The sequence below is a fragment of the Malaclemys terrapin genome, chromosome 1 (genome assembly GCF_027887155.1).
Source record: "Malaclemys terrapin pileata isolate rMalTer1 chromosome 1, rMalTer1.hap1, whole genome shotgun sequence".
NCBI classification, from domain to species: Eukaryota; Metazoa; Chordata; order Testudines; family Emydidae; genus Malaclemys; species Malaclemys terrapin.
In genome coordinates, this window is record NC_071505.1 from 132,160,975 (window position 1) to 132,183,199 (window position 22,225).

Below are 22,225 nucleotides of genomic sequence, written 5' to 3' on the forward strand. Positions count from 1 at the left end.
CAGGGTGTGCAATGTTTTAGGAAATAGATGCTTTTGAAAAAAAAATCTTCTCAATGTAAGCAATATGGTGTAGTTATTGCTGGGATTAATTTACCCCTTCACTGGTATAGCTCCACCCTCTCAAACTCCACATCAGAAGATCTCCTATGTATGCCAGATATATCCAATGCACACCTACAAAGACTTTGTTTCGGTACAATATACCGTAAATAACATAGTTTTGAGGAAAACATTTTTTTATTGAATTAAGAGACAGGGGCAAAAGGCAGAAAGAATACAGGCAGCGCACATTTCCCAAATACCAATATTAACAGAAAGAGAAATGGAAAAGTGTTCAAGTCAAAGCCACACAAAAACTAAGACTAACCTTCAGATGTGTACTAGACCTGTATGCACAGCACTTTGATGCTAAGATTTGAAATATTAACCCTGGAGACTTCACATCTTAAAAATACAAAAGAAATAAAAGAAAATTAATGTCAAAAAAGACAGAAATAAATGGTGCTTGAATAATCTCCCTAAACTATGAGAGAGTTTGACAAAGAACAGCACTAGTGGAAGGAAAGCAAAGACTTAGAGACGATCATTCATGTATTTCCATACGAAATCCAAAATAGCAGAGTCCCTGATGTATTTCACTGTGTCTGAGAATGAGTTCAAAACTGGGCTCTGAATGCAGAAAAGCTTCTCTGTAAGAGAAAACTCCCAAAATAACAGATTTCCAAACATCCAAATTGAGGAATCCAACCGATGAGAACACATCCATGTGAGGGGGAAGGGAGGGCGGCGGAGAAGAAGCTGGGCAACTCCAAAGCAATGTATGGGGGGGAAAGGTTTTCAATAGAGTTTCATATCCCAAGAAGGTATGGGAACAGGGAGCAAAGGAATCTGGCTACCTGTGTTAGTTCCAATCTCTGAACTTCTTCCCAATGTCCTTTTACTGCAGCGGGACACCAGGAGAAAGGCAGCCAGTCCTCTACCAAGCAACTATAGGTGCAGTCTTTAGGATGCATACCAGATACAGAGATATGGCTTAGATCAGACACATAGATTGCAATGTTCCATTATTTTGCTTTACTTTAGAGCAAACCAATAATGTATCCGTGCCTCCGGAAACCATTCCTGACTTTCCTGTTGGACAAATCTTCTAATTCAGTACAGTTGCATAGACAGATTTCACAGAAGAAAGAAATTACTTTTCTCCCCTACACTCGTAAGTGAGATTTCTAGGGTAACATTTTCAGAAAAGTAGGTAGATCCACTTGCAGGATAGTATGCTCAATTACATGCCTACATTTGTGCATGCAATGAATACAGCTACCTCTGCAAATCAGGTATTTGCCTATGCAAATCACCAGTTAGCTTGGCCAAATAACCATTTACAACGGACAGATTTCCATTGACTTCAAGGGCAGCTGTGTATTTTCTTACCTCCAGCCTCCCTTTCTGAAAATTTGGACCATAAAGGTCCTCTCCCAGGAGGTTACCTTCAGCACCCTATTGGGTTTACAGATATGATTAATGAAATGGTGTCTTAACCAAAACAGTGGCCACTGAGTAGCGAATAAAATTTGTTGCCAAAGATGTCAAACCACAATTACAATGACTTCCTTTTTCTTGCATAAATATAAATTAAAAAATAAAATATTTTTTTTTACAAATTTGGAAATAAAAATACGTAATATACAAAAAAATGACAAGCTAAGTAGATGTAAGTATAAATTAAAAAAGCAACACAAGATCAGTTAAAAACATTATAAAAAAAGATGCCCTAAATAGCTTCTCAGGCAGCCTCTGAAAGAGAAAATAGAAATATAAAGGATTATTCAAGATGGTTTCATCTTAGTGGAATCACATAAGCCATTTGTAACAAGGTCTGGAAGGAAGAAAAATATTCTGCTCACAAACTTAAACCCCGATCCTGCAAACACAAATATACACATGCTTTATAGTGTTTGCAAGACAAGGGGCATTCTCACCTGGCTAAACTTCAGCATCTCTCAGAGGCAGGGTAAGTGCCCTGTCCCATGAGGCAGCTAAGAGGAGGGGAGGAGGAGGAGGAGAATATTTACAAATACATGTAATTTACATTTTGAATAATGTAGCATTGTGAATGGTAATCAGAGGCGGCTCCAGGCACCAGCGCAGCAAGCGCGTGCCTGGGGCGGCAAGCCACGGGGGGCAGCCTGCCGGTCACTGTGTGGGCGGCAGTCAGGGAGCCTTCAGCGGCATGCCTGCGAGAGGTCCGCCGGTCCTGCAGTTTCGGCGGCAGTTCGGTGGCGGGTACCCCGAAGCCGCGGCACTGGCAAATCACCCCCAGAAACGCCGCAGAATCCACGAGACCACGGACCACCTGCAGGCGTGCCGCCGAAGGCCACCTGACTGCCATGCTTGGGGTGGCAAAAAACATAGAGCCACCCCTGATGGTAATTATGTCATTCAGAGTTAGAGAATATGATAGATAAGAATATACATAGACTTGTGTTATAAACTCCTGTTTTCACTAGCCTCTCACTTTTGCAAGTCTTCTCTGTTTTGGCTGAAATTTTCCACACTCCCATCAGAGCCCAAAGGTAAATGATGTTAAGAAAGTTGAAGTAAAATACACTTTAGTGGATTTTGAAATGACTTGAAATGACTAGACTAAAATAGATCCCTTTTCCCACTTAAAAAAATGAAGACACTTTTTTCCTTGCAATGCTAGGAGCTGTCTATGTGGTATCTGCAATGATGACTATGGGTGTGAACCTGTGCTCACTGAAGTCAAAGACAAAGCTCCCATTGACTTTAATGGTGCAGGAGCAGGGCCTAGATGCCTAACTAAACCATAACGGACCTCCATCAATCCTTCCCATGAGGCTCTGGGGAGGAAATCCCCATGACATTCCCCTTACTGAGACCCCATTGTCCTTTCGGGGCGGGGAATGGCATCTACCCTTCCCAACCAAAAATGGCAACACAGCATAAGGACTTGATCCAAATTTCCTTTCAGGTGTATGGGAGTTTTTCCATTAACTTCAATGAGATTTAGCTCAGTCCTAAGGACCAGATTTACAAAGGTATTTAGGCACCTAAAGATGAAGATAAACACCCAAACATCTAACTCCCATTGAAATCAATGGGTGTAAGGCACCTAGGGACAGATTTTTAGGCACCTAACTCCCACTGATTTCATCAAAAGTATAGAATATTTTGGGAAAATTTTCAATATCACTCAGTGCTGGCCTAACTCCTCTCCCAGAATCCGATCTGGTCTCTAACTCCCATTGATTTCATTGGGAGTCAGGCACCTAAACACCTTTTAAAATCTGGCTCTTACTGCCTATATGCAGTGGCCTTTAACTTTCCTACAGGTGTTTATCTTGGACAGAACATAAAGGTAAATTTGGGTGGAAATTTTGAGAATCACCTTGGGAGCTTTTTCAAAGTTAAAATATCCGGATAATCTTCAGTGCAGAAAAGATCTCAGAGATGTTTGGTAAAATCTGATTTAATCATTTTTCAATTACAGAGATTTTGTTTGGGATTTCAGAAATGTTTAGCAGTGGCCTAATATTGACCCCAGGAAGAGTTAAGCCAATGGTGAGTGCGAGGTTGCCACCCTCCAGGATCGCCCTGGAGTCTCCAGGAATTAAAGATTAATCTTTAATTAAAGATTATGTCATGTGATGAAATTTCCAGGAATTCGTCCAACCAAAGTTGGCCACCCTAGTGAGTGCTACTGAAAATTTCACTCTGCATTTGAAATTTCCCCCAAAACATTCTGATGAAACAATTCAAAACAAACAGACAAAATTTTTCAAACTAATCCAGAAGAACACGTTTTCATACCGATTCACATCAAATAGAAGTGAAATGAAAATGTTTCAATTTTGAGGCTTTTTCCTCCTCATTATCTATTTACTCCTGGAAAAGGGGCAGAAAAGAGGGAGGAAGGAAACAAAAAAAGGGAAACCAAAAAAATTTCATTTTGATTCTACTCAGTTCAAATTGAAATGAAAATGTTTTCATTTTAAATTGTTTTGTCCAAAGTCTGGAAATTTTGATTGATGCAAAAATTGTATACAGAAATGTCCATACTGTTTGAAAAGGCATTTTTCATTGAAAAAAATGTGATTAATAATTTTCAATCAACCCTAAAAACAGGAATTATAAGGCATAACCAATCTACCATCCTAAACCGTATCCTTTCAGAATAGTATACAACGATCTGTGTTATGCACTGCAGTGCACACTACATGCTATTTTGTTATGGGTAATGCAAGCAAGGATAATGCAACGTAACAGATTAACATTCAGCATCATATTGTGTTCCGTTATTTTTATCCTGCTGTTTCTTTCACTCACCAACTCATGACTCACACCCTCCCCAGACTGGAATTTCCATCCCAGTACTGTGTCTCATTGGGTGTGCTGTGCACTGCTATGTCCCGGGAAGCCTTCTCAAGAACAGCACCACTGTCTCTGCTCCAGGTCACTCTAGAGAACAAAAAAATGCAACGTCACCTATAATATGGCATCACAATTACTGTGACTACTGCAGTCTGTTTAGCAAAGTGCTTTTAGCATTCAGTGGGGTTATGGCATTAATTTAGCTTATTACATAGGTGTCGACACTTAGGAACCTAGGTGATAGAAACGTCAAAGACAGGTAGATAATACAAATACAGAGAGACCATTGCATGGATAACCTACATTTCAGAAACCTTTATGAAGGCTCTTGTGAGATGGGCAAATGAAGTTCAATGTGGATAAATGCAAAATAATGCATGTTGGAGGGAAAAACTTAAATGACTCCTAAACCTTACAAGGTTCTAAATTAGCTGTATCAACTTAAGACAGTGACCTGGGTGTCAGTGTAGACAGTTCAGTGAAGACCTGTGTTCCATGGGCAGCTGCATTAAAAAAAAAACTACCACAATGTTAGGATGCATAAGGAAAGAGATGGGGAATCAAACTGAAAATATTATAATGCCTTTATTCAGTGATGCCACCTGGTCAGGAATAGCATGTGAAGTACTGGTCATCCCTTCTCAATCCATGACCTCTCCCTCTCTTTTCTGTTTTAGGGCCAGACTGTGGTCCAACCTTCCGTGACTACACTGGGGCATAAGACCCTCCAACCTCCCTCCAACCCACATCGCTGCTTAGGATGTAAATGGGAAAGCAAGCTCCATATGGCCACTACTGCCACTGCAATCAAATGGTTGAGGCGGGGAGCAAAGAGGGGCAGGAAGAGGGAGAATCCTTGGCTCCACTCCACGTACTGTGTGAGCCTGTGAAACTGAGCTGGTATGGACAGGAAGTAATCTGTCCCTGTTATGGGGCTGTAGCAGAAGACTTGCCCATGCAGCAAGGGGGAACAGAGAGGCAATTGGACTTTCTGAGTTACAACTTCTTCCCTGCGTGGCTGCTGGGGTTGCACAGATATGCATCGCCCCTTACACAGGGCTGTGCCTAATGGCACAATCTAGCTCTTCATCTCTCCAGTGCTCCCAGTCGGATCCCTTGGACCTCTGTTCTCTCTCAGTCTTTCATGCCTGGTCTTACAGACACCCACAAAAACCTTCCCGAGGAGACACCGAAGCATGCTGCGCTCCCATGAAAGTTACATGATGTTCTCTGCGGATCCATTAGCCTCATAGCAAAGCTTAATCTCCTGTCAGCTCAATTTTCAGCAGGTTCTTCTAGGTGCACTGCTGATGGTGAGCTAGACAGTCAGACAGCAGTGCCAAGTGGCCTGCCACTGCCAGAGACACTTTACTGCTCTACATGCTGATGCTACCTCAGGTCACCCGTTGTGTCCTCTGTCCTACTCTCTCACCCAGCCCAAAGCTAGAGTACAACTGACTGGCTGGAAGGGAGTGGATGTGCATCAGAGGGAAGGAAGATTGAAGGCTTAGTCATACTCCCCAAATGCAAATGTCAGGGCCTTCCCTCAGTCCAAATAGCAGGACATCCTGAATATGGAAGCATGTCCTTAGCACACCAGTCATGTCATTGCCTCCCACCATCTTTCCCAGCTGTAGAAACCCTGAAGCAGAAGCCTGAAGAGGCTGTGGTTACTGGCCTGAAATGAAACCTGTTGCCATTTTAAAGACAATTTTTTGAGTGGGAAAGCTAATGGAATCAAAGAGGCCCAAAGACGAAGCAGTGCTCTCAAAGCAGTGCAGCATCCTGCTGTCAGCGCCTGTGAATGTTCGATCCCAGCTGCAGCATCCCAGTATCTTGGTATTACTGACTCAAATCAGTAACAGGTTCTGCTTGTCAAACCCTGATCAGAGGCACTATTCAGCAACATCTGTCCTGTGCTTTAGTCGCTTGTCCTCAGCCTATATTTTTCCTGAGCTTGTAGCTCATTTGTCTTGAACTAGTAGCATCCTATCTAGGTCATTCCAACATCTAACTGTCTGATTTGAGTGGGACTCTGACACTATCTTGCTAGATTCTCCCAAGCATCCCAGCCTCTTCCCACCATCTGAGAGTGCAAAGGGGCTGGAAAGCAGCCAGTCTGGCCACTGCTGTGAATCCTCCTGGCAAGGGGGAGCTCTCCACTGTCACAGAGTTGTGTACTGAGGCCTTGTGCTAGACCCATCCATTCCACTCAACCCCAGCATAGGGAGAGGGAGGCAGCTTGGATGAAATACACTGTGCTCTATCTGTGACTCAACTGATATATGGACCATCAAGGAACATAGCCAGTTGGAAACAGTTAGCGCAGCCCCCAGGTTGCTCTCACCTGTGCAAGGGTGTCATTGATCAGCTCTGAGAATCAGGGAGCCATAATCAGCTTCCTATTCCCCCTGCCATTTTGTTGAGTCAAATGGAAGTGCAGTAAAGTTGAGCCATCAGGGCCTGACAATAAATTATTCTGGATCATAAGGGCCTGAAAATAATTTGTTCCTTAAGGACAAGTCCTATTTTAGTGCAAGACCTATAGGTAGCTCCCTCACTCCTAGTTTTGCTACCAAAGATGTTTCTTAATGTAATAACTGGTTTGTCTTTCTTGTTTGAAAAGAGGCTTTAAATAGGCAGCCTAGAAAAGATATAACTAGGGCGACGTTCTCTTAGATGTTAAGGCAAAGGAACGGGCACCTAGGGGGTCTGGACTCCTAATCCTCTCAGTTGCTATCTCTCATTGACTGGCTTTTACCAAGTCACTTGACTTCCATGCACCACACAACGGCAACTTCATGGTACATAAAGGATCACACTAGAATATAAATGTTGACTTGGCTTGAGATGCACTGAAGAAAAGTGATCAATGGTTCCATGTCTAGTTGGCAGCCAGCATCAAGCAGAGTGCCCCAAGGGTCGGTCCTGAGGCCAGTTTTGTTCAATATCTTCATTAATGATCTGGAGGATGGCATGGACTGCACTCTCAGCAAGTTTGCAGATGACACTAAACTGGGAGGAGTGATAGATACGCTGGAGGGTAGGGATAGGATACAGAGGGACCTAGACAAATTAGAGGATTGGGCCAAAAGAAATCTGATGAGGTTCAACAAAGACAAGTGCAGAGTCCTGCACTTAGGATGGAAGAATCCCATTCACTGCTACAGACTAGGAACCGAGTGGCTAGGCAACAGTTCTGCAGAAAAGGACCTAGAGGTTACAGTGGACGAGAAGCTGGATATGAGTCGAAAGTGTGCCCTTGTTGCCAAGAAGGCTAATGAAATTTTGGGCTGTATAAGTAGGGGCATTGCCAGCAGATTGAGGAATGTGATCATTCCCTCTATTCGACATTGGTGAGGCCTCATCTGGAGTACTGTGTCCAGTTTTGGACCCCACACTACAAGAAGGATGTGGAAAAATTGGAAAGAGTCCAGCAGAGGGCAACAAAAATGATTAGGGGGCTGGAACACATGACTTATGAGGAGAGCCTGAGGGCACTGGGATTGTTCAGTCTGCAGAAGAGAAGAATGAGGGCAGATTTGATAGCTGCTTTCAACTACCTGAAAGGGGGTTCCAAAGAGGATGCATCTAGACTGTTCTCAGTGGTGGCAGATGACAGAACAAGGAGCAATGGTCTCAGGTTGCAGTGGGGGAGGTTTAGGTTGGATATTAGGAAAAACTTTTTCACTAGGAGGGTGGTGAAGCACTGGAATGGGTTACCTAGGGAGGTGGTGGAATCTCCTTTCTTAGAGGTTTTTAAGGTCAGGCTTGACAAAGCCCTGGCTGGGATGATTTAATTGGGGCTTGGTCCTGCTTTGAGCAGGGGGTTGGACTAGATGACCTCCTTGAGGTCCCTTCCAACCCTGATATTCTATGATTCTATGATTCTATAAAAAACATTTCAATAATAATCAAGTAGAGAACCTAGTTACTTTGCTGAATGCATCATTGGCAGGGCCGGCTTTAGGCACCAGCAAAACAAGCTGGTGCTTGGGGCAGCACATTTTTAGGGGCGGCATGGCTGGCGCCAGCATGCCGCCCCTGCTGCCCCTAAAAATGTGCCTCGGATGCCCTAGCTCACCTCCGCTGCTGCTGCCGGCTCGCGCGCCGCTGCTGCCCCTCCCTCCCAGGCTCGCAAACCTGGGAGGGAGGGGGAGATCCCGAGCGGCTGCGGCGCGCATGCCGCTTCTCCCCCTTCCTCCCTCCCTCCCTCCCTCCTAGGCTTGAGAGCCTGGGGGGAGAAAACAGGGCTGGGGATTTGGGGAAGGGGCGGAGTTGAGGCGGGGCCGGGGGTGGGGTAAGAAAAAAACGGGGGCCGCCAAAATTGTTTTTGCTTGGGGCGGCAAAAATCCTAGAGCCGGCCCTGATCATTGGAAGGTATAGTAATAGAAGCAGGGTTAGAGACTTAATGGAACAGAACAGGCTCTTTAAAGGGGCAGTAATCTTCCCCAATATAAAGTGATACCATTTTGGTATAGTAATTTAGCTGGTGTGGCAGTTAAAGGAAAGGAATCCTATAAGAAATTAGCACTGCCATTTTATTCTCCTCCTTTATCCGCAACCAGAAATGTCCCTTGACTTTTGAGATTTTATGTTTTCTCAATGTTGTGTCGAGGCCTCCAAATTAGGAGATCTGAATTTTCTGGAGCTGGAATTTTCTTTTCCAGGAGACATTGTGTGTGTTTCCCCTTACTAACCGCCCTCAAAAATCCATGAGCAAATGCAGGACTCTGCATTTTTTGGCTGATTTAGGCCACATTTACATTTAATTTGACCCTGAATTAACTAGTTGGTGATCTTGCTGGAATTTAAGTAAGATCAGTTACAGAGGGAAAGCCAACAATCTTTCTTATTACAGGTTTCCATTGGAAGAGTAATTCATCATAGATACCACTGAAACCTGATATTGATATTTAGGATTGTACAGTGCATCCCTCAGAAATGTACAAGAGTCTGATTTCATTCTGTTGCATTCAATATCTTAAAGTCACTGACAATCACATTCTAGTTTTGTAGGACTGTTCAATGCCAAGTAGTGTAACTGTATTCTCTCTTTACAGGTGTTCTTTATAAAATGTAACAGTATTGAACCTAGTCCTCAACTCCCTGAAGTCAATAGCAAAGTCCCAGAGACTTCCATGGGATCAGAACTGGGCCCACTATTTTCAATACAGAGACGCACAACTAACCTGCATGTGTTAGCTGTTCAAATTTGTTAGGGTTAGATTATCACTTTCACTTCAAGGCATGGAAGAGAACTAGACTGAACAGACCTGACCTGGCATACAGAGAAAGATGGGAGTAATAGCTCTGTGACATCATCTCTCCTTCTCCCTGGTCCTGAGGAAACTCCATGGCAAATGTAGCATGAGAATCAGGTGCTCTCTCTGTGAATCAGGAAGGAGAACTGGAGCATCACCCTCTCAGAATGTGCAGGGATTACCCAAGTAAAATAATATTGATCCTGTCAACACAAAGTGTGGTGTCCTTCACCATGCAATTAACAATTGCCCCTCCACACAGAGGGAGTTTGGGACAGTGGGGACTGCAGGAAGGTACCTCCACTCTGATGAGCCTTTTAAAGTCTGTCAGAGCTAGATTCCTCTTGTGGAGACCTTATAAACTAACCTGATTGAAATTATTGGTGCTTGTTCAAAAAACGGGGTCATTCATAAACCAACTGCTATGGTCCCATCATACACATAGGATATGTCTACACTACAGGGACTATACTAGCAACCTGGGGCCTCTGGAGCTTAGTGCATGAGCCTCTACTACATGAGCTAAAAGTCAACGGGCTGTTAGCTAAGGCTGTAGAGCAGACTCAATCTCTCTCTCTTTAAGTGGTCTCGGTGCCATTAGATGGGACAGAACACCATACCCAGAAGGTGTGTGGGTTACATGTGGTACTGCCAGCATAACCTGGTAGTGTAACACAGCCTACATTTCCATCGGTATGGGAACACCACCTTCCCTAGCGATGTTAGCGAGATCAGAGAAAGCATTTTTCTGTTGACCTTGCTGCATCTATACTGTGGATTTTTCATACCCCTGAGTGAGGTAACTCTGTCAGCCTAAATTTTTAAGTGTAGACCAGGCCACAGAAAAGTTAGATAAAAACATAAATACACTTGCTGGAAGACTGCAATATAACACTACTTCATTTCAGAGAATTCAGAGAGAGATCACATAAGAACCCAAACAGAGAGAGCGAGAGAGAGAAAAAGAAAAGCAGGTTGGTCCCTAAGGCAGTGAGATACAACTGACCCCACCTTGCTTTAAGCTGGCTTTTTCCAGACTGACTGTCTGCTGACTAACTAAGATGACCCAAATCACATAGCTTTGGTAAGAGACCTCATTCCTGCAAGCAGAACTAGGAAATGCCTCACATTTAAAATGATAGCTAATCGTTTTTAACCAGCTTTCAATACACCACACAAACAAAATGCGTTAGGTTGAAAGAATGTTTCATTGTAGTCCAGTGAGCAGCCAAACTACAACATTACACTTTTGCTACACAACTTCTGCACTTCTTAAAAAATACAATAATTAGAATACCTGGCAATGAAAAGTTAAAGTGTCCAGTCAGTTCCCCATGGCCTTATAATCCTTCATCACTCACCATCCACCCCATAAACACCACTTACCAAGCTTAATTTTGCCTCCTAAAATTTGAAAACACATGCATGATGGTGCAAATAACACATTGCTAGGAGACTGAAAAATACCATTTTGTATTCAAGGGATTCATTTTCAATAACTTCCCAGTAATTTGTTACTGTGACATCTGAATATCTTTTCAGGAGGGTACATTCAGGTTGGGTGGGTGTTGTAGGTTGGGTGGGCCAACACCAATAACTTTAACTATTGCAGACTTGAGAATAAATTATCAGTTTTCATCATGGCAAAAGGCTAATCGTGAGGTGCTTCAAGCTTCTGTACTAGGTCTCATGTTGTTTAATACATTTATAATGATCTGGAAAAGGGGGTTAATAGTGAGGCAATAACATTTGCAGATGACCCAATGTTATTTAGGACCAGAAAGGACTATAAGGAACTTCAGAGAAACCTAAACAAGGTAACGGAATGGACAACTTGATAGCTAATGGCCAGTGAATATTTGGGGGGGGGGAATTAAACCACTCTTACACTTTAAGGATTCTAAATTAACTGTATCCACTCAAGAAAGGGATTTGGCCATCATTGTAAACAGCTCAATGAAGAGCTCTGCTCTATGTGCAGCTGTGCTCAGAAAAGCAACCGAGATGTTAGTATGCATCAGGAATGAGATGGAGAATTATTTAAAAAAATATTATGATGCCATTGTACAAATCAATGGTGCAGCATCATCTGGGTACTGTGTGCAGCACTGGTCACTCCATGTCCAAAAGGGTACTGCATACTATAGGGGATTCAGAGAAAGACAATGAGAATGATCAAAGGCCTAGAAATACTGTTATATGAAAAGAGACTGAAAAGACTGGGATTTTTATTTTATTTTAAAAAGGAGATGAATAAGGGAATACATGATAGCTTCCGCTATCCCTATCTTATAACACAAGAACTCAATCAAAATAAGGGGTGGGAAACTTGAAATCAGTAAAAGGAAATACTTTTTCACACAACGGGGAACTAAGCTGTGGAACTCACTGCCAGAAGAAGTAGTTAAGGCTGAGAACTTAACCAGATTCAAAAAGGGATTGACTAGTTATATGGATATTATGAATACCCAGAGTTATTATAAATGACAATAAAACATTTGGGAGGGATATTAAACTTTGTGCTTTAGGGTTTATGCCAATCTCTAACTATTAGAGACCAGGATGAGACCTAAAGGCTACTGTCAGAGGCAGGATACTGGGTTAAACGGACCACTGTCTGACCCAGTATGGAAAGTCCTATGTTCCTAAATCAGGCCCTGTGCAATCCTATATTTTAAATTGAATGACATCCAATAGCAATAGAACTTAACCTTTCTAATAATCAGTCGTCTCAAGACAAACATGAAAGTGTCCCTTGAATTAGACACAGATGAATTGCTTTTCAATTGTGGTGTCATTTGCAAATTGGATCATGGTTGAATGTACACCAAAGAAATGCATGACAAAGAGAGATGTGAGGCAGCCATGCTGTGTGAAGAGATGGACATTTATTTATTATTCATTACTATTATTATTCAAAAAGCATCAGGAAACCCTAAGAGTCTTGGAAGTACCTAAAAATAGTAGGGTGCATTACTGCTTGAAGACTAACAGATGGAATTCTACATAGTGGCAACTACATTAAAAGAAAAGTTAAGGGAGAACAAAGAGAGATGAGTCCTGCTGCTTTTTGAAGGAGAACATTAACAAGCTAGTATAAAGCCCCCTCATCTCTTCCAGTGGGTGCAGTTTTGCTTCACCACTGTGACAGAGCGAGCTCCAAAGGCCAGAGCTGAAAATCACTGCAAAGCCAAGAAAGAAGAAAATATTTAGGATGAGCGTTTCAAAAGCATTCAGCATTAGCATAACGGCACCCACTGAAATCAATGAACTTCCACTGGCTTCATGGGAGCACAGTTATGCCAATACAAAGTGCCTTTAAAAATTCCATGCTTATTTTTTACTGCAGTGAGTTCAGTTAGAATGAATGTATCTAAACTGACATGTTTGCTCCAATAGTTATTTCTGGTACCCTTCAAAATACTTCTTAACATCCTCTTATACCGTGGTATTATGATGCACTGCAATATCAAATCATCTGTGATATGCTCTCAGATTGATTTCATAGGGAAAGTACAAAGCACCACTTGACTCAGAACTCCTTCTGCAGTTCTATTTTCCAGGTTAAACATTATGCACTGACAGTGACATCAGGCCTTATATAACTTCATGTGATGTCTTTCTAGATAGTGTAGATACTGACTGAAACACAACTTTGCTTTAGAGTTGACAATGAATAATAATTATATTGCCTCCAGCCTTTACCAAAATACTTTCTCATCTCACAGCTAGTTCAGAGCCACGCTGAGGCCCAATACGGCTCTTATTGAAGCCAATGGCAAAAGTCTCATTGATCTATATGGTGCAAAACCAGGCCTTTGGGGTTCAAGTTATAGCACAAACCAAATTGGTTTCAGCAGGTCTGTGTGTGACCTGAATTCTGTCCCATGGTGTGCCTTCTGGGCAGGAACAGAACAGAAATGTCTACACCTTAAAGGATTTGTTTTGCTCTGCCAATGTTTGCCTATAACACCCATGAACCTTGACGAGACCTATAGTATGTTTGCACATCAAGCACTATAATGCAACCCCAGCAGCATCTTGGGGCCTTGTCCTCCAGGGTGCTGAGCACATTCTGGGAGCTGCTGATGGCCTTTAACTCCCAGTGACTTCAATGGGCATTGAGGGCACTTAGTACCAAACAGGAGGTGTCCAACACCTTGCAGCATTGGGCCTTCGTGTAGATGTATAGATGACTATAGATGGTGGGTAACATTTCATTGGTGATTTAGGAATCTAAGGGTTTGTCTACATGGTGGTGTAATGTGTTCGACGGAGGTACAATTTCTAAAGCACACTAATGTGTTGCACAGTAATTAGTCCATATAGACTCTGCTGGTGTGCTTAAATGTAGTGCTCTTTCAAACAGCACTATGTTAAAGTGCACTAGGGAACCATTAGTTCACACTAGCAGGGTCTACATGGACCAATTAATGCACAAGACATTAGTGCACTTTAGAAATCACATCCCTGTAGAGCACATTACCCCACATGTAGACAAGTCCTGAGTACCACTGGCTTTCAGTGACTTTCCTAAGCATCTATGTGACTTTTGAAAATGGGATTTAGTCCCAGATCCTCAAAAGGTATTTAGGTGCCTAACTGCCATTGGTTTCAAACGGTATAAGGCTTGGTCTACACTTGAAAGTTGTACCAGTATAACTATTTCATAGGGGTCTGGGGTTTTGTACCATTAGAGTTATACGGGTACAACCCCTACTGGAGGCATAGTTATACTAGTATAAAGGTGACATTTATACTGGTATAGTTTATTCCCTTTCTTGTACAGAAATAGCTATACCAGTTTAAAGCACCTTTATACTGATATAACACCAGGTGAGATGTATCGCTTTGACTATACAGTATAGTTAAAGTAGTGCAACTTTCAAATGTAGACAAGGTATTAGGTGCCTAAATGTCTTTGAAGATCTGGGCTTTAGCACTTGTCTACATGAGGAAATTTACAGGCATTTCAATTCCAATATAATTATACCAGATTAGTTAAACCAGATTTAGCCCCACGTGAACACTGTCAATTGGAAAAAAGTGGCCTTAATTAGGTTTAGTTTAATCCACTTCCAAAGCAAATTAAACTAAACTGAATTAAATCCATTTTTATTCCAAATGAGAGCATCCACATAGGTGTTTAATCCAGTTTAACTAATCTGGTTAAAATTCACATTTTTGGTTAATTCAGATTAACTCTCCTAAGTGTTCCCATGTACATAAGGCCTTAGGCTCTTAAGGCACATAGGTGCTTTTGAAAATGTTATCCCCAATGCCTAATTTTTATCTATACCATGAAAGTTATTGTGATATGCTGATAGCACACTCTAAATGGGTATAGTAAAGTTACACATTGAGTCCATACTGCACATCTAGCTAGCTAGATAGATAGCTCCCTTTTAAGATTTTTTCTGATAGCACTCACCACCATAGTGCCCAAGCTGTGACATTAAATTCATAGGCGGATTCTCTGGATGCGTACATCATATGGCAATGACCAAAATACACTTCCAGCTCCAATTATTTTATGGCATATCAACTCTGGGAATAAGCCCGTTTGGCAGCACGTTGGGCTTTTATTCTACAATGTACTTTGCGTATACATTCCTTGCTTTTAGCCTGTGTACTTACTACATTAGTTTAGGTTTCAGAGGGGTAGCTGTGTTAGTCTGTATCAGCAAAAACAATGAGGAGTCCTTGTGACACCTTAGAGACTAACAAATTTATTTGGGCATAAGCTTTCGTGGGCTACAGCCCACTTCATCAGATGCATGGAGTGGAAAATACAGTAGCAGGTATAAATACACAGCATAGGAACAGATGGGAGTTGCCTTACCAAGTAGGAGGTCAGTCTAACGAGACAATTCAATTAACAGTAGGATACCAAGGGAGGAAAAATTACTTTTGAAGTGGTAATGAGAGTGGCCCATTTCAAAGTTGACAAGAAGGTGTGAGTAACAGTAGGGGGAAATTAGTATGGGGGAAATTAGGTTTTGTAATGAGCCAACCACTTCCAGTCTTTATTCAGGCCTAATTTAATGGTGTCCAGTTTGCAAATTAATTCCAGTTCTGCAGTTTCACGCTGGAATCTGTTTTTGAAGGTTTTTTTGTTGAAGAATTGCCACTTTTAGCTCTGTTATTGAGTGACCAGAGAGCCTGAAGTGTTCTCCTACTGGTTTTTTAATGTTATAATTCCTGATGTCAGATTTGTGTCCATTTATTCTTTTGCGTAGAAAATGTCTGGTTTGGCCAATGTACATGGCAGAGGGGCATTGCTGGCACATATCACAGTCTCTATACAAAAGAATATTTTCAATTATCATTAAATACATATTTTCTTTTTAAGACAGGCACCTTTGAGGGTCACAATTTACATCCCTGAGGGCTGTAAGTGGCTCCCAGTACACACATTAGATACCACAGCTGCATCCAAATGTATTCCGTTATATAGTGCATAAACTGATTGTATAAATGAGGCATACGTGAATGTGTTGTTTTCACAGTAGTTAATCAAGGAAGCAATGATATTTTTCCAGAAACAAATAGAGTGTTTATCAAAAGTTACTACCCATATAACAAGAGGTTTAAGCAGAGCATGAAGGTACAAAGAAAGACCTTGGGCAGATTTTTCTGCCTGTTTATATGGTCAACATCCAGATATGAACCAACCTCTTCTTCAGTTAGGCCCAGATTACAAAGGTATGCAGGTACCTAAACCCCAAATGTAGGCACCTACAACCCACTTTTAGGCTCCATAGAGATCCACAAAACTCTTGCCAAACCACGAAGGTACATAAACTCATTCAGTGGCTAAGTTTTGGCAGTGAAAGTTCCCTAGGGGCTGTGATAAATGAAGGAAGGGGGGTAGCTCCCTTTTATGGACACGCAGCCAGCCAGTAGCTATAAAATCCCACTTAGTAGCTGTTCTCTAATTGCTCTACCTGCAAAGGGTTAAAAAGTCTCACTGCTATGCATAGGTAAAGGGAAATAAGTTGGCACCTGGCCGAAAGAGTCAATGGGAAGGCTAGAACTTTTTAAAATTGAAACAAGACTCCTCTTTTGTCTGTCTGTGTTGTTCTCCCAGGGAGAAGCGAACAGGACAACAACTATGCTGTAAGAAGCTTGGGGCCAGGTATGAAAAATTCCTGGTATCATACCTAGAAACTACTCATATGAAACCCCAGATATTTAAGTAGATCAGGAAATGTCTAGGAAGAAGCGATTAGGTTTATCTCTTTTTATTTCTTTATGGCTTGTGAACTCCTCTGTGCTAACCCCAGGTGTTTTGGTTTTGCTTCTAACCTTTAAGCTGGACCTCAAAAAGCTATTCTAGATGCTTAATCCTTGTAGTTTTTTTTTAATCTAGCAAATGCCCAAGTTTCCAGATGTATTTTCTTTCTTTTTTTTTAATTAATAAAGTTTACTTTTTTAAATAACAGAATTGGATTTTTGTGTCTTAAGAGGTTGGTGCATATGTTGTTTAATTAGCTGGTGGCAACAGCTGATTTCTTTTATTTTCTCAGTTCTTCCCCAGATGGGGGGTGAAAGGGCTTGAGGGTACCCCACAGGAAGGAATTCCCAAGTGCATCTTCCTGGGTCCTCAAAGGGGTTCTGTACTTGGGTGGTGGTAGCATCTACCCCTCCAAGGTCAGAGAAAAGCTGTAACCTTGGGAATTTAATACAACTGGAGTGGCCAGTATTAATTTTTAAAATCCTTGCGGGCCCCCACCTTCTGCACTCAAAGTGCCAGAGTGGGGATTCAGCCTTGACAGGGCTTAAGTTTCTGCCTCCAGGTACACGCAGTGCTGCCTCACTCTAGGCACCTGGGGAATATCTTCCACCTAAGCTCCAGAGCAATTCACAAATCAGGGAAGACAGTCGTTTGGCTACCTAAGTCCTGTGCAGGGCCCAATCCAGTAGGCATGCTCAGAAGCCATCTACAAGATAGGGTCCCATTCAAAATCCAACCAGGGGAGGAGGTGGTGGTCATGCCTTTGCCCTCTCAGGTGGGTGCCCTAATCACTGGGCTACAAAGTCATTCTCTCTCTCTCTTTCTCTGGCCCAATGACTCTTTAAGCATTTATCCAGAGTGGAACAGTCATTGGGAGTGTGAAAGAGAGAGTGCGAGAGAGCATGACTCTGTGGTCCAGTGTTAGGGAACCCATGTGGGAGATTCTGGGTGCCTAGTCCCTGCTCCAATCACTCTGTAATGATCTATCCACAGTGGAACAGCTTCAACAGCTACCTACCTCACTAATCTGGGCTTGGTTATTTGAACATTGATCATCACCTCTCTTGCCATACAAAAGAAGAACAGAAGAGATTGAGGGAGCCCCCACCTCAGATTACCCCATAGCTCAGTAGTTAGAGGGGTGGATGATCCCTGTTCAAGTCTTTTCTCCCACCCACCCAGCAAAAGGGAGGAGAAAAGACGGGTGGTGCCGCTGCCTCCTCCTCTGCCTGTAGTTACTGCCTACCTAAGCTTTCGTGGGTAAAAACCTCACTTCTTCAGATTTGTGAGGTTTTTACCCACAAAAGCTTATGCCCAAATAAATCTGTTAGTCTTTAAGGTGCCACCAGACTCCTTGTTGTTTTTGTAGCTACAGACTAACACGGCTACCCCCTGATACTTGCCTGCCTAAGCCACTCTTGTGAGAAACTCCTGAGGCGCCTAAACCACCTAACTCCGGAGAGCGGTTCCTGGTTGTAAATAGCTAGCTGAGATCATCACCTCCCTGCAGCCTGGACGTAGGCACCTGTCTCTCTGAGGGGGTGGGGCATAGCACACACCCTTCTCATAGACATCACCCATTGGCTAGTTTAGGCAGCTCCCCACCTAGCGCACTGGCTCTTGGGACACTGAGCAACCCAATGCCTAAGTCCCGTTACGAAACTGGGCCCTCGTGCCTGATTCAATGGGAGTGTTTCTAGTGATTCCAAGGGGTGATGGAAGAGACTCTTAATGAGGGAGCACTTAACCCTTTGCATACAGCTACTGTACCAACAAAAGAGTAGCATGATGAAGCACTGTAACATACCAAATGACCAGAGTGACTGCAGGCCAGACTTTTAAAAATTTTAAAGGTATTTAGATGCCTAAAGATGCAGATAAGCACCTAGTGGGATTTTCAAAAGGCTCCTGTGAGGCACCTCTGCCTGCACCTGTAGGCACTTAAATACCTTCCAAAACCTGGCCCTAAATCCTTGGAGTTAAGGCACAAGACTGAGGCTCAGGAAATGTGCATCTTATTCCTGGCCCTGATGTTGTGTGCCCTTGGTCACGGTGCTTAGGGCTCAGTTGTGCCCTGTAGGCAAAGCCCTGTATTGGGAACAATATGGAGCTCCATTACCCCAAGGGAAGTTCTAGGAAAAGTTTTTCCTCCAAGGAGAAGCACACCAACTCCTATGCCAATTCTGGAGGTGCAGCATACATGGCTGCTTGGTGCACGGAGTGGGGAGGCATCACCCAACCCCATTTAGGGGGACTTGGGCCCCTGCAATTAAAATAAAATTAGCAATTCCGGAGCTCCAGGAAGCAAAGGGGCTGCAACTGCTGTCCAGGGGTGCAAAAAGCAAATGGGGATAGGGCTACTTTCCTTGTAACCCAGCCACCCACCCAGCTGGGCAACTGGACAAAATCTGACCCTTGATCTTTCTGTGTTTCATTTTCCTAATGTGTAAAATGGGGGTAATAATATAATTTACCTCCCTCCTAGGGGCGTTGTGAAGTTTAATAGGCCTGATCCACAGCCCACTGAAGTCAGTGGGAGTCTCTCTGTTGATTTCAATGGGCTGAGGAGCCGGCTGAATGTTTGTAAAAGGCTCTGGAATCACTGGATGGAAGGAACTATCTTAATGCAAAGTTATTATTTTCCAGTGTTATAACAGACCCCTGCTTCCCACTGGTATTTTGTAACTTCCCTCTAATGTTTGTTACATTGCAAAAGAAAGACGGGAAAGAAAAATCAGCATGAGCTCAATTTGGTTCCTTCTGATTGTTTTCTGTAAAGCCAATGTGATGTTTTTCACTGTTACTCAGCAATACTACCTATAGCAGTGATAGCACAAGGTAATTAGCATACAGTGGGCCTAAATCTGTTCTCAGGATGCACCAGTACAAATCACTTGAACTGAGTTCTGTGCTGACTTACCCCATGTGCAACCATATTAACTTTAATTGGGTTGCACCTCTGTAACTGACAGCAGAATTTGGCCTGCTCAGTGTAAAATGCTTCTGTATGCTAACTCGATAGTTGATTTAATAAGGTAATTAAAATGAGCACACTGGGAAGCCTATAAAACTTGTTGACATGCCCAGTACTATTAATCATCCGCATTCATTCTTATAATTCTAGTTTTAATATGTATAATAAAAGGCCACGGGCCTGATTCACCTCTGTGTCAGCCCTGTTTTATGCTGGTTTACTCCAATTACACCAGCATAAAACTGGAGTAATGCAGTGGTGAATTAGAAACAAGAACAGTATTAACCAATTTTTTCATTGCCATCAGGGTTAAACCTTGGAAAATCTTCTTTTCACCATGGTCCTTTGCAGCACAGATATTTTTCTCCCTCTGGGAAGTAAATGTAAGATTGGCTGCTTATCCTTTGGTAAGAAAAGGGAATTGAATGTATCCTCACTATATCAGATGTGCCAGAATTCATTTCTACTCTTTCCCTAAATAAAGAAGGCAAGAACTACACACACCTGAGTGAAACAACTTCATTAATTAGGCTCCTTTTCAGGAAATGTACCTGTATCATGTTTCCTATTCATGGGAGACTAAAACTTCACAGAATCTGATATTGGCAGCTCTCCCAGGATATTTTCCATTCGCACATATTTCTAAAAATGTCAGCCTCACTGTAACCATTCTCGTATGGGAAGCCTGACATCAGATGTACATTAGATTGGGGGGGGGGGGATAAGGAAATCACAAAGTGCTTTTGAAAAGGAAAACAAATTTCAAGTATGTCATATTGGCCCATGTCTACAACTCTGTTCCAATGATACCGAGAAACCATTTTTTGCACCCTGCGATGACACGGTCATGGTAATATAGTTTGAAAACTAGCAACAAGATCTCTGCGGTTTTAATTTATGAACAATGTATTTTATGTGAGACCTTTATTAAGGCCTGATTCCTGCACATTAGGGTGTATTACCGAATATAGGAAAAAATTCTACATGAGGCACTAAGACCCAAGCCTACTCCCCAATCCTGGAATTAAAAACAGCCAGCTAAGCAACTATGCATCTGGCTGGAGGAGTCTTCCCCAGAAGGGGGAGGAGTGCAATACTGTGGCATGTGAATTTCGCACCAATCACCAACCCTAGATGATTTCATCGCCTGATTTTGGACCCCACCAGATCTAATTACTTTGGGACTAGTCTCCTTGTAACTCCTGCTCAGGGTATGAACTAAATATGGAAATACAAAACATGTGCAATTTGGCCATTTTGCATGTCAAGCGTGTGGAATAAGCAGCGTTGGGTCCCCGCGCATCCTCCCTCTCCCTGCACCAACACTTCCACTCTTCCTACTAGCCATATAAGTGAGAACCCAGCTGAATAGGTATATTAAGAATGAAGTGAAAACAGACCATTCTCAGGTCTACCTGAGCAGGACCCAGGGGAGGGTCAAAGATTAATTTGAGTGGAGTTATTCCAGATTTACACTGGTGGACCTGAGAGCAGAATTTGTCCCCTAAACTAGCTGAAATTTATACTTCATTGTCCATTGACATTTTTAATTCTATATTTAGCAGATTCTCACTGCAGAGGAATCAGTAAAAAGGCATAAAATCACCCCATAATAGGCACATCTGCTACTAATTCCAATGGGAGTTTTGTCCACTTCCACCGGGGATGAGATTGGTCCATGAACTGCGGTGCTGTCCACTCATAAATCTAAGCCTCTTTTCTGAGGCAAGCATGTGTTTCAAACATTCATATCATTCCTCCAAGCACTTCATAATACTAAGACATGATAATAGATTCTTTGAGGTTATTTCCAATAACAATGGACCTGCATGAACAGCCTGAATTTTGAAGGGGTGAAGGCAAACCCCTCCTGCTGTGTTTGGATCTGAGTCAGCTTCCCTGTCTGAGGAGTGGTGTTCTAGTGGGGTTTACACTTTCCCCCAGAGTTACAAGAGAGTTCTAGTAATGGTTTATTTCCTATAGGCCACAGTATAGCAATTACTGACAAAGAGAATATCCCTGGGGTTCCAAGAGAATTCTTCTGACACTTGCAAGATTTCCCATCATTTCTAAGTCCAGTGAAGCTCCAGCAAGACAGCTAGTATACAATGGCCATCGGCAGCTTAACTGCCAGGTGGTTAAAATGCCAATAGCCAGTCTACAGTGTTGTTGCGTGGGTGGGATACAAGAAGGTTAGTTTAGAACATAAGCTAAAGCAGCAGCATCCTCCCCTCTTTGTTAAAGTCACAGAAGCCCTTCCCTGGAATTCAACCAGTTTGGGGCTCTGTTGAATGGCATGGCTGGGTGGATGGGGGACAGCCAGAACCAAGCTGGGCTCTACAGCAACAACCCCTTCCA

General features: G+C 42.7%; 1 long non-coding RNA gene across 1 annotated transcript in view; it reads right to left on the reverse strand.

The window, feature by feature from the left end:
- Positions 1 to 224: 224 nt before the first annotated feature.
- Positions 225 to 22,225, reverse strand: part of LOC128842861 (uncharacterized) — a 30,577-nt gene continuing 8,576 nt past the window's right edge. The window contains exons 2-3 of the long non-coding RNA XR_008446136.1: positions 4,348 to 4,479; positions 225 to 1,794 (exon numbers count right to left, since the gene is read on the reverse strand). This is a non-coding gene — a long non-coding RNA (uncharacterized LOC128842861). The remainder of the gene's footprint in view (positions 1,795 to 4,347; positions 4,480 to 22,225) is intronic.